General features: G+C 39.6%; 1 protein-coding gene across 2 annotated transcripts in view; it reads left to right on the forward strand.

Moving 5' to 3' along the window:
• The window catches only part of LOC128686644 (uncharacterized), a 158,341-nt gene extending 153,886 nt beyond the window's left edge, over positions 1 to 4,455 (forward strand). The window contains exons 6-7 of one of the 2 annotated variants that reach the window (XR_011391894.1): positions 1 to 326; positions 398 to 4,455. The exon at positions 1 to 326 is cut by the window's left edge and continues 398 nt beyond it. The gene's annotated coding sequence lies outside the window, so the exon portion shown is untranslated. The other variant, XM_070084240.1, reaches the window with a different exon arrangement.
• The last annotated feature ends 4,885 nt before the right edge of the window (positions 4,456 to 9,340 follow it).

Below are 9,340 nucleotides of genomic sequence, written 5' to 3' on the forward strand. Positions count from 1 at the left end.
TCATATAAATTGATTAAATGTAACGATTATTTTATATATTATTTATTTTATAGGGAGATCACTAACCTCGTAGGGGCCATGAAGTGCCCTTGGAAATGAGAGGCAATCAGATTCGATCCAGAAAAGGGGAAGATAGTTCCAGTTCTTTTGATTAAGAGCCCTTCATCTCCGACGAAGGGTAAATTGTAAATTGTATCATGCAGGGCCCAAGAGCTCTAGTTCGTGGAGTCTTGTGAAACTTAAGGAAATTATGAAGTCTTGGAAAACTAAGAGGTCTTGGGGACCTAGAGGTCTTGGGGAACTATGAGGTCTTGGGGAACTATGAGGTCTTGGGGAACTAAGAGGCTTTGGGGAAGTAAGAGGCCTTGGGGAACTAAGAGGTCATGGGAACTACGAGGTCTTGGGGAACTACGAGGTCTTGGGAAACTAAGAGGTCTTTGGGAAACTAAGAGGTTTTTGGGGAACTAAGAGGCCTTTGGGGAACTAAGCGGTCTTGGGGGAACTAAGAGGTCTTGGGAAACTAAGAGGTCTCGGGGACCTGTGAGATCTGAAACATCTGCCAGACTTTGAATCTCTAAACCGAGAGATCTCATGTATTATTAAGATTTCTAAAAGGCAACGCTTTGCTTATGCGCTGGTTGAGTACCTGATGAAATTATCTGCATTCGCGAGTTACTGGCTGGAAAATGTTCAAAGCTTTCATCTGTGCAATAAGTCTGACCACTTGCAGAGTACAAAAATGTAAAGTATGCATTTCAGTGATATGGCAGAAAAACTATCTTTAAAGAGAAAAAAAAACGCTCTCAATGGTGATATGAATAACATATAAGTCAGCATGTACTTGAACACAAAACTCATGCAACTGAATTAACATTGATGGAGAGAGTTAGTGTTCAGTTTTCCCTGACAACATATAATTCCAATATCGCGTTTTCTTTAAATCTTAAAAAAATTTGTCAAGACCAGCTTCTGTCGTAGACTCAGTGTATTCAATAAAAATTTTATGTGCAAAATTCACGTACATCAACAACAACAACAATAATAATAATAATAATAATAATAATAATAATAATAATAATAATAAAAAAATAATAATAATAATGATAATAATAATAATAATCCATTAAAACTGGAAGTACATTAACTTTCTTGCTCTGCTGTTGTTCAAAAATTTAGAGTATTATTTTTTATAGCAAGAGGATATTATGTTCAGTTTCAATATATATTTATAAACCATCATCGACACCATTCCCAGCCCTTCTAGGGTAGGGTAGGTGCCCGAGCCCAAGCTTGCAGCTCACAAGCCTGCCATTCCCATTAGCCGCCTTCGGGCGGGGATGGCACACCAGAGAGGCCTAGCTTCTCCCTACGAGCCCCGTGAGGGCGGGGAATGTGGCTAGGCCTGGGGACAGTTGGTCCCAAAGATGAGGAGGTACTTGTACCTCCTCCCATGGCAGACTTAGGTCTCAGACACTCCCTAAAGAGGGAGCCAAGGCCGGGCCGGGAGAATACCCGCAAATCTTTAATAATAATAATATAAACCATCACCCTGTCAAAAATACAAGTAAAAAAAATATTTATGAATATTTTATGTGGTATGCTAGTCCGAGTGAAACTGTTTGCTTTCTTACCAGTATCATTGTGATATTGGTCAAGAAAAAACTGGAACTTTATAGAATCTATATCATTAATGTGATATACAAATTCTTAAAGACGTGAAGAATGTGCATAGATTTGTCTGGTTGCCATATTATATTTTTTATTATTTTTTTTTTTGGGGGGGGGGTCTAACCTGGACTTCTTGGGTGTATAACTGTCTTCAGTAGAATTTGAGTCTTTTTAGTAATGGTAGAATTACCAACAAAATTTTACGGCTTGACAAAGCTCCTGGAGAGCGAAACGTTGCCATAATAAAACTTCACATTACTTGCATCTGTGTCCACTTACCTAACACCATATATTTCTCAACTTCCTCAAGGGTGACAGATTCCCAACAACTGGATTATCAGTTTTGGACACTTCTGAAGGCCAATATCAACTAAGAACAATTACGCATTCTAAATTTATCTATTTTTTTTTCCACTAACTCTATGGATGTTATTTGTACAAGTCATATCTTCTTATGCATTAAAAAATTTTGCTCCTTCCAATTATTATTTCCTTCGTAATATTTGTTTACACGTTTATATGATGACGCGACGGTGAATTTGAACAGTACTTGATTATCCTACAGTGAAATAACAGAGAAAATGAAGCTTGATTACTTACAAATTTGTATATTAATATACGTGCTTGTGTCTAGCAAGTACAAGACCGCAGGTTCACGGCTCAACCATCCCAGTCTTCCGTATGAATATACTATATATTTGTGTGTTAAATATTGCTTTCTACTCTTGATAAGTATCTGTTTTCTTTGTGTAAATATTTATATATTTTTTTAACTTACGAAATTTTTAACATATTGCACAGAGGATAACACTTTCACTGGAAGTGTTAACTTTTGCAATATACTCGCCATTAAAAGCATATCCTTGTAAATGTACACTAACAAAGTATATCTGTCGATTTGAAAGAGCACACTAGTGCATATACAGCTGCATTTTACACGCCAGTAAAGTTAATTAACATAAAGTGTGTTTATATTTAGAGGTTGTAACATGATACATATTTGATGTAAATAAATAGCGACAGAAGGTCGTTGGATCTTTTATTAATTTTGTTTCTCTGGTATGTATACACGAACAAATAAAAGTTATGTACACCATGAGGTGTGTGTGTGTGTGTGTGTGTGTGTGTGTGTGTGTGTGTGTGTGTGTGTGTGTGTGTGTGTGTGTGTGTGTGTGTGTGTGTGCGTGTGTGTGTATCTATGTGTATATTCGATAGGTGTATGTGTGTGAAATCACTAACAGGAGTTTATTACAAGTATCAAGTATGTGTGTGTAACCACCTAAAATCTATCAGTTACGGATCTTAAATTTCGTCTCTTGTGATACGAGTGTGTCCTAGTGTTTACAGTGCTTGTTTCCCACACACAAAGAGGCTTATCATTCACAGAATTCTAATGTTTCCCTTTAAATTACTACACTACTAATTAATTCACTGTAACTACGTGGGCTGTATGAAACAAAATAGGGGAAGCGAATCATCTGTACATTCAAGGAAGATATAATTCAGGTTTTTCACAAGAATTTCCATCTTCTCATGTCTAGTTGGTAATTGCATTTCCTAACCTCTCACTCCAAACTGTACAGTTCACAGTATAAATTAAAGTTAGCTAACGTTAAAATCTACCTACTTTACCTGACTTACTCGCAGTGTCACGAGATCACGAATGTGAAGGTAACCTTGAAGCGTGGACGCTTCTCAGCATGTGTAGGCAACTGGCTGTATTTCTTCTAGATACTGTCAGAGGCACTGTCAATCTGTGGGTCTTAACAAGAAAGGAATCTGTTCCTGACAGCCGAATGTCCAATCAAACCCTGATAATCTTATTGGTTAAATGAGTTTAAAACCTATCTTCTATACAAAGGGTATAGTTAAGAAAATTTTAATTCCTAAAATAGGGATTAAACTCAGACTGAAAGATATACACACACCTTTCGGGGTATATATCCTTGTGCCTATCTTGTAAGTAATCAATAATGGGGAATTATAAAGATCATACTTGCTCCTTCGAGGCTGATCTGAGATACCGATGCTCCTCTATTTTCTGTAAATAAACATTTCACTTGTCTTAATTCCTACTTATTATGTCTTATTTATTCGCTGCATTGCTTTATCTTCAGGCAGTTACTTATTTCCTTAATTCTAGACTTTGCTGGGTTGGATCTGATATAGATCCATTCGGCATGGGCCAGTAGGCCTGCTGCAGTGCTCCATTTTTGTGCCATTTTAAAAATTTTGATTTACATAATAGACGTGAATCTCGATCTTAATATTCCATATTGTTACTATCGACTACTGATATGGCGGCTCCACCCTCTTGATCTCTGACTCCTGAGTCATTTTTTTTGTCGGGGCTATTTTCACCTCCAATCAATTTTAATTAGGCAATGATTTTCACATTCATTCTTACATGTGTCACAACTGACAAGAATACAAGGGCTCATATACTTCTCTTTAATAAACACATTCTACGTAATACTGCATGCATAAATATACACATATTACAACTCTGACAATAATTTTCACGGTATTCTTTAGTCCCATTTTAGGGTTAAAGTATTCTTGACTGGTGGTGTACATGTACAGCCTTAAGGATCCTAGTGTAATCGATAGGTTTTAAACTTTATTAACAAACCAGCAAGTAATAATTTTGTTCTCAATAACGAAGTCCGGGCTTTTCATTTTTTTAATCTATATTATATGTGCATTGTGCTTCCAACTGTCACCTATTAAGCTATGCTAGTCTCAACTGTTACTTGAAGAATATAAAATAAAATAAGTCTCTATAAATCAGCAGTATTATTCCCGACCTTAAATTTACTTGTTATGAAAATACGAACAAATTTATATTCTGGATATTGTTTGTATATGTGGAGGATATACTGATTTAACGGACGAAGAATGACCTGCTGGTTGAGATCTGCAGTGAGGAGGAGGAGGAGGAAGAAGAAGAAGAAGAAGAAGAAGAAGAAGAAGAAGAAGAAGAAGAAGAAGAAGTGGAAATTAACCCAGGAAAACCCCATAAGGCCACGATCCTCAGACTGCGTTTCTTATTTCCATTGTGGTCCCTAATCCTCTTTCCCAGGATGCGACCCACACCAGTCGCCTAAAACACAGGTACCTACTTTACTGATAGGCGAACAGGGGCAGCAGATGTAAGGAAACATGCCCAATGTTTCCACTCGTACTGTGGATCGAAAAATAATTATTTTGGGAGATATGAACATAAAATATACCTTCATTTATGGCTCGGTTGCCGCGTCAGAGTCAGTCAACGGTTAGTACTGAGTCAGTCAACGGTTAGTACTGAGTCAGTTAACGGTTAGTACTGAGTCAGTCAACGGTTAGTACTGAGTCAGTTAACGGTTAGTACTGAGTCAGTCAACGGTTAGTACTGAGTCAGTCAACGGTTAGTACTGAGTCAGTCAACGGTTAGTACTGAGTCAGTCAACGGTTAGTACTGAGTCAGTCAACGGTTAGTACTGAGTCAGTCAACGGTTAGTACTGAGTCAGTCAACGGTTAGTACTGAGTCAGTCAACGGTTAGTACTGAGTCAGTCAACGGTTAGTACTGAGTCAGTCAACGGTTAGTACTGAGTCAGTCAACGGTTAGTACTGAGTCAACGGTTAGTACTGAGTCAACGGTTAGTACTGAGTCAACGGTTAGTACTGAGTCAGTCAACGGTTAGTACTGAGTCAGTCAACGGTTAGTACTGAGTCAGTCAACGGTTAGTACTGAGTCAGTCAACGGTTAGTACTGAGTCAGTCAACGGTTAGTACTGAGTCAGTCAACGGTTAGTACTGAGTCAGTCAACGGTTAGTACTGAGTCAGTCAACGGTTAGTACTGAGTCAGTCAACGGTTAGTACTGAGTCAGTCAACTGTTAGTACTGAGTCAGTCAACGGTTAGTACTGAGTCAGTCAACGGTTAGTACTGAGTCAGTCAACGGTTAGTACTGAGTCAGTCAACGGTTAGTACTGAGTCAGTCAACGGTTAGTACTGAGTCAGTCAACGGTTAGTACTGAGTCAGTCAACGGTTAGTACTGAGTCAGTCAACGGTTAGTACTGAGTCAGTCAACGGTTAGTACTGAGTCAGTCAACGGTTAGTACTGAGTCAGTCAACGGTTAGTACTGAGTCAGTCAACGGTTAGTACTGAGTCAGTCAACGGTTAGTACTGAGTCAGTCAACGGTTAGTACTGAGTCAGTCAACGGTTAGTACTGAGTCAGTCAACGGTTAGTACTGAGTCAGTCAACGGTTAGTACTGAGTCAGTCAACGGTTAGTACTGAGTCAGTCAACGGTTAGTAATGAGTCAGTCAACGGTTAGTACTGAGTCAGTCAACGGTTAGTATTGAGTCAGTCAACGGTTAGTAATGAGTCAGTCAACGGTTAGTACTGAGTCAGTCAACGGTTAGTACTGAGTCAGTCAACGGTTAGTACTGAGTCAGTCAACGGTTAGTAATGAGTCAGTCAACGGTTAGTACTGAGTCAGTCAACGGTTAGTACTGAGTCAGTCAACGGTTAGTAATGAGTCAGTCAACGGTTAGTACTGAGTCAGTCAACGGTTAGTAATGAGTCAGTCAACGGTTAGTACTGAGTCAGTCAACGGTTAGTACTGAGTCAGTCAACGGTTAGTACTGAGTCAGTCAACGGTTAGTAATGAGTCAGTCAACGGTTAGTACTGAGTCAGTCAACGGTTAGTACTGAGTCAGTCAACGGTTAGTAATGAGTCAGTCAACGGTTAGTACTGAGTCAGTCAACGGTTAGTACTGAGTCAGTCAACGGTTAGTACTGAGTCAGTCAACGGTTAGTAATGAGTCAGTCAACGGTTAGTACTGAGTCAGTCAACGGTTAGTACTGAGTCAGTCAACGGTTAGTAATGAGTCAGTCAACGGTTAGTACTGAGTCAGTCAACGGTTAGTAATGAGTCAGTCAACGGTTAGTACTGAGTCAGTCAACGGTTAGTACTGAGTCAGTCAACGGTTAGTACTGAGTCAGTCAACGGTTAGTAATGAGTCAGTCAACGGTTAGTACTGAGTCAGTCAACGGTTAGTACTGAGTCAGTCAACGGTTAGTACTGAGTCAGTCAACAGTTAGTACTGAGTCACTCAACGGTTAGTAATGAGTCAGTCAACGGTTAGTACTGAGTCAGTCAACGGTTAGTAATGAGTCAGTCAACGGTTAGTACTGAGTCAGTCAACGGTTAGTACTGAGTCAGTCAACGGTTAGTAATGAGTCAGTCAACGGTTAGTACTGAGTCAGTCAACGGTTAGTAATGAGTCAGTCAACGGTTAGTACTGAGTCAGTCAACGGTTAGTACTGAGTCAGTCAACGGTTAGTAATGAGTCAGTCAACGGTTAGTACTGAGTCAGTCAACGGTTAGTACTGAGTCAGTCAACGGTTAGTACTGAGTCAGTCAACGGTTAGTACTGAGTCAGTCAACGGTTAGTACTGAGTCAGTCAACGGTTAGTACTGAGTCAGTCAACGGTTAGTACTGAGTCAGTCAACGGTTAGTACTGAGTCAGTCAACGGTTAGTACTGAGTCAGTCAACGGTTAGTACTGAGTCAGTCAACGGTTAGTACTGAGTCAGTCAACGGTTAGTACTGAGTCAGTCAACGGTTAGTACTGAGTCAGTCAACGGTTAGTATTGAGTCAGTCAACGGTTAGTACTGAGTCAGTCAACGGTTAGTATTGAGTCAGTTAACTGTTAGTATTGAGTCAGTTAACGGTTAGTACTGAGTCAGTTAACTGTTAGTACTGAGTCAGTCAACGGTTAGTACTGAGTCAGTTAACTGTTAGTATTGAGTCAGCTAACGGTTAGTACTGAGTCAGTTAACGGTTAGTACTGAGTCAGTCAACGGTTAGTAATGAGTCATTCGATGGTTAGTATTGAGTCAGTAAACGTTTAGTATTGAGTCAGTTAATGGTTAGTATTGGGTCAGTTAACGGTTAGTACTGAGTCAGTTAACGGTTAGTACTGAGTCGGTCAACGGTTAGTATTGAGTCATTTAACTGTTAGTATTGAGTCAGCTAACGGTTAGTACTGAGTCAGTTAACGGTTAGTACTGAGTCAGTCAACGGTTACTATTGAGTCAGTCAACGGTTAGTATTGAGTCAGTTATCGGTTAGTACTGAGTCAGTCAACGGTTAGTACTGAGTCAGTCAACGGTTAGTATTGAGTCAGTTAACGGTTAGTGCTGAGTCAACGGTTAGTACTAAGTCAGTCAACGGTTAGTACTGAGTCGGTCAACGGTTAGTACTGAGTCAGTCAACGGTTAGTATTGAGACAGTTAACGGTTAGTACTGAGTCAACGGTTAGTACTAAGTCAGTCAACGGTTAGTATTGAGTCAGTTAACGGTTAGTACTGAGTCAACGGTTAGTACTAAGCCAGTCAACAGTTAGTACTGAGTCAGTCAACGGTTAGTACTGAGTCAGTTAACGGTTAGTACTGAGTCAACGGTTAGTACTAAGTCAGTCAACAGTTAGTACTGAGTCAGTCAACGCGCCTGGCCAATCACAACAAATTTAACAAGGGCACAAAGTTTCCATTTCCGGTGAAAATAAAGCAAGTTATGTTGTGTTGAGCTACGTTAAGTTAGGTTGTGTTGAGCTACGTTAAGTTAGGTTGTGTTGAGCTACGTTAAGTTAGGTTGTGTTGAGCTACGTTAAGTTAGGTTGTGTTGAGCTACGTTAAGTTAGGTTGTGTTGAGCTACGTTAAGTTAGGTTGTGTTGAGCTACGTGAAGTTAGGTTGTGTTGAGCTACGTTAAGTTAGGTTGTGTTGAGCTACGTTAAGTTAAGTTGTGTTGAGCTACGTTAAGTTAGGTTGTGTTGAGCTACGTTAAGTTAGGTTGTGTTGAGCTACGTTAAGTTAGGTTGTGTTGAGCTACGTTAAGTTAGGTTGTGTTGAGCTACGTTAAGTTAGGTTGTGTTGAGCTACGTTAAGTTATGTTATGTTTTTCGAACTGAACAACATAAAACTATTTCTTTGGCAAAAGCAAAAATACGCTGAGGAGCAACATTACTGTCCATATATTATTTAGATTCTATTTAACAATTTGACTTATTTACTGACAACACTGAGTCAAAAGATTTCTGTCTTGATCTGAAAGCTCTTCATCCACTCGGATAGATAATAATTACAAATTCCAAGTCGTGAAGAACTTCAAGTACCGAAATCTTTCATAATTCGTGCCAAAGAAACTGGTATACATAACAAAGGGCCAGTGAGGGTCCTACATGAACTGACGAACCATATTCAACATTTCTCAAATTTGTATGATGTTTCTGCTGAAATAGCAACATATGGATGCTCTCCCTGCAATATACAAGTCCACATTTTCAACACTGGCTGACATTCATCAGCCAACGCTTCAGGCTACGTCGTCTGATTGGAGAGCAATTCCAGTTTTCAGTCCATCAGTCCTGTAGTAGACTGATGGACTGAACACATCGACTCCAGGCTGACGGACTGATTATCTCAGACTCCTTACACCTTTCTGTTTTGTATTGGACTGATGAAGCCACTGTGTGGCAAAACGTTTCCTCAATAAAGAGTCCCCTATGTTGCATAAGTGTCTCAATCTTCAACTCGTCGGGTTTTTTAAACCATTTCTCACAAATTCCAGTTTGATTCGCCGGTATAGTCCCGGTCCGGGTCTTGTCTGTGTGGTG

This window comes from Cherax quadricarinatus, chromosome 12 (genome assembly GCF_038502225.1).
Source record: "Cherax quadricarinatus isolate ZL_2023a chromosome 12, ASM3850222v1, whole genome shotgun sequence".
NCBI classification, from domain to species: domain Eukaryota; kingdom Metazoa; phylum Arthropoda; class Malacostraca; order Decapoda; family Parastacidae; genus Cherax; species Cherax quadricarinatus.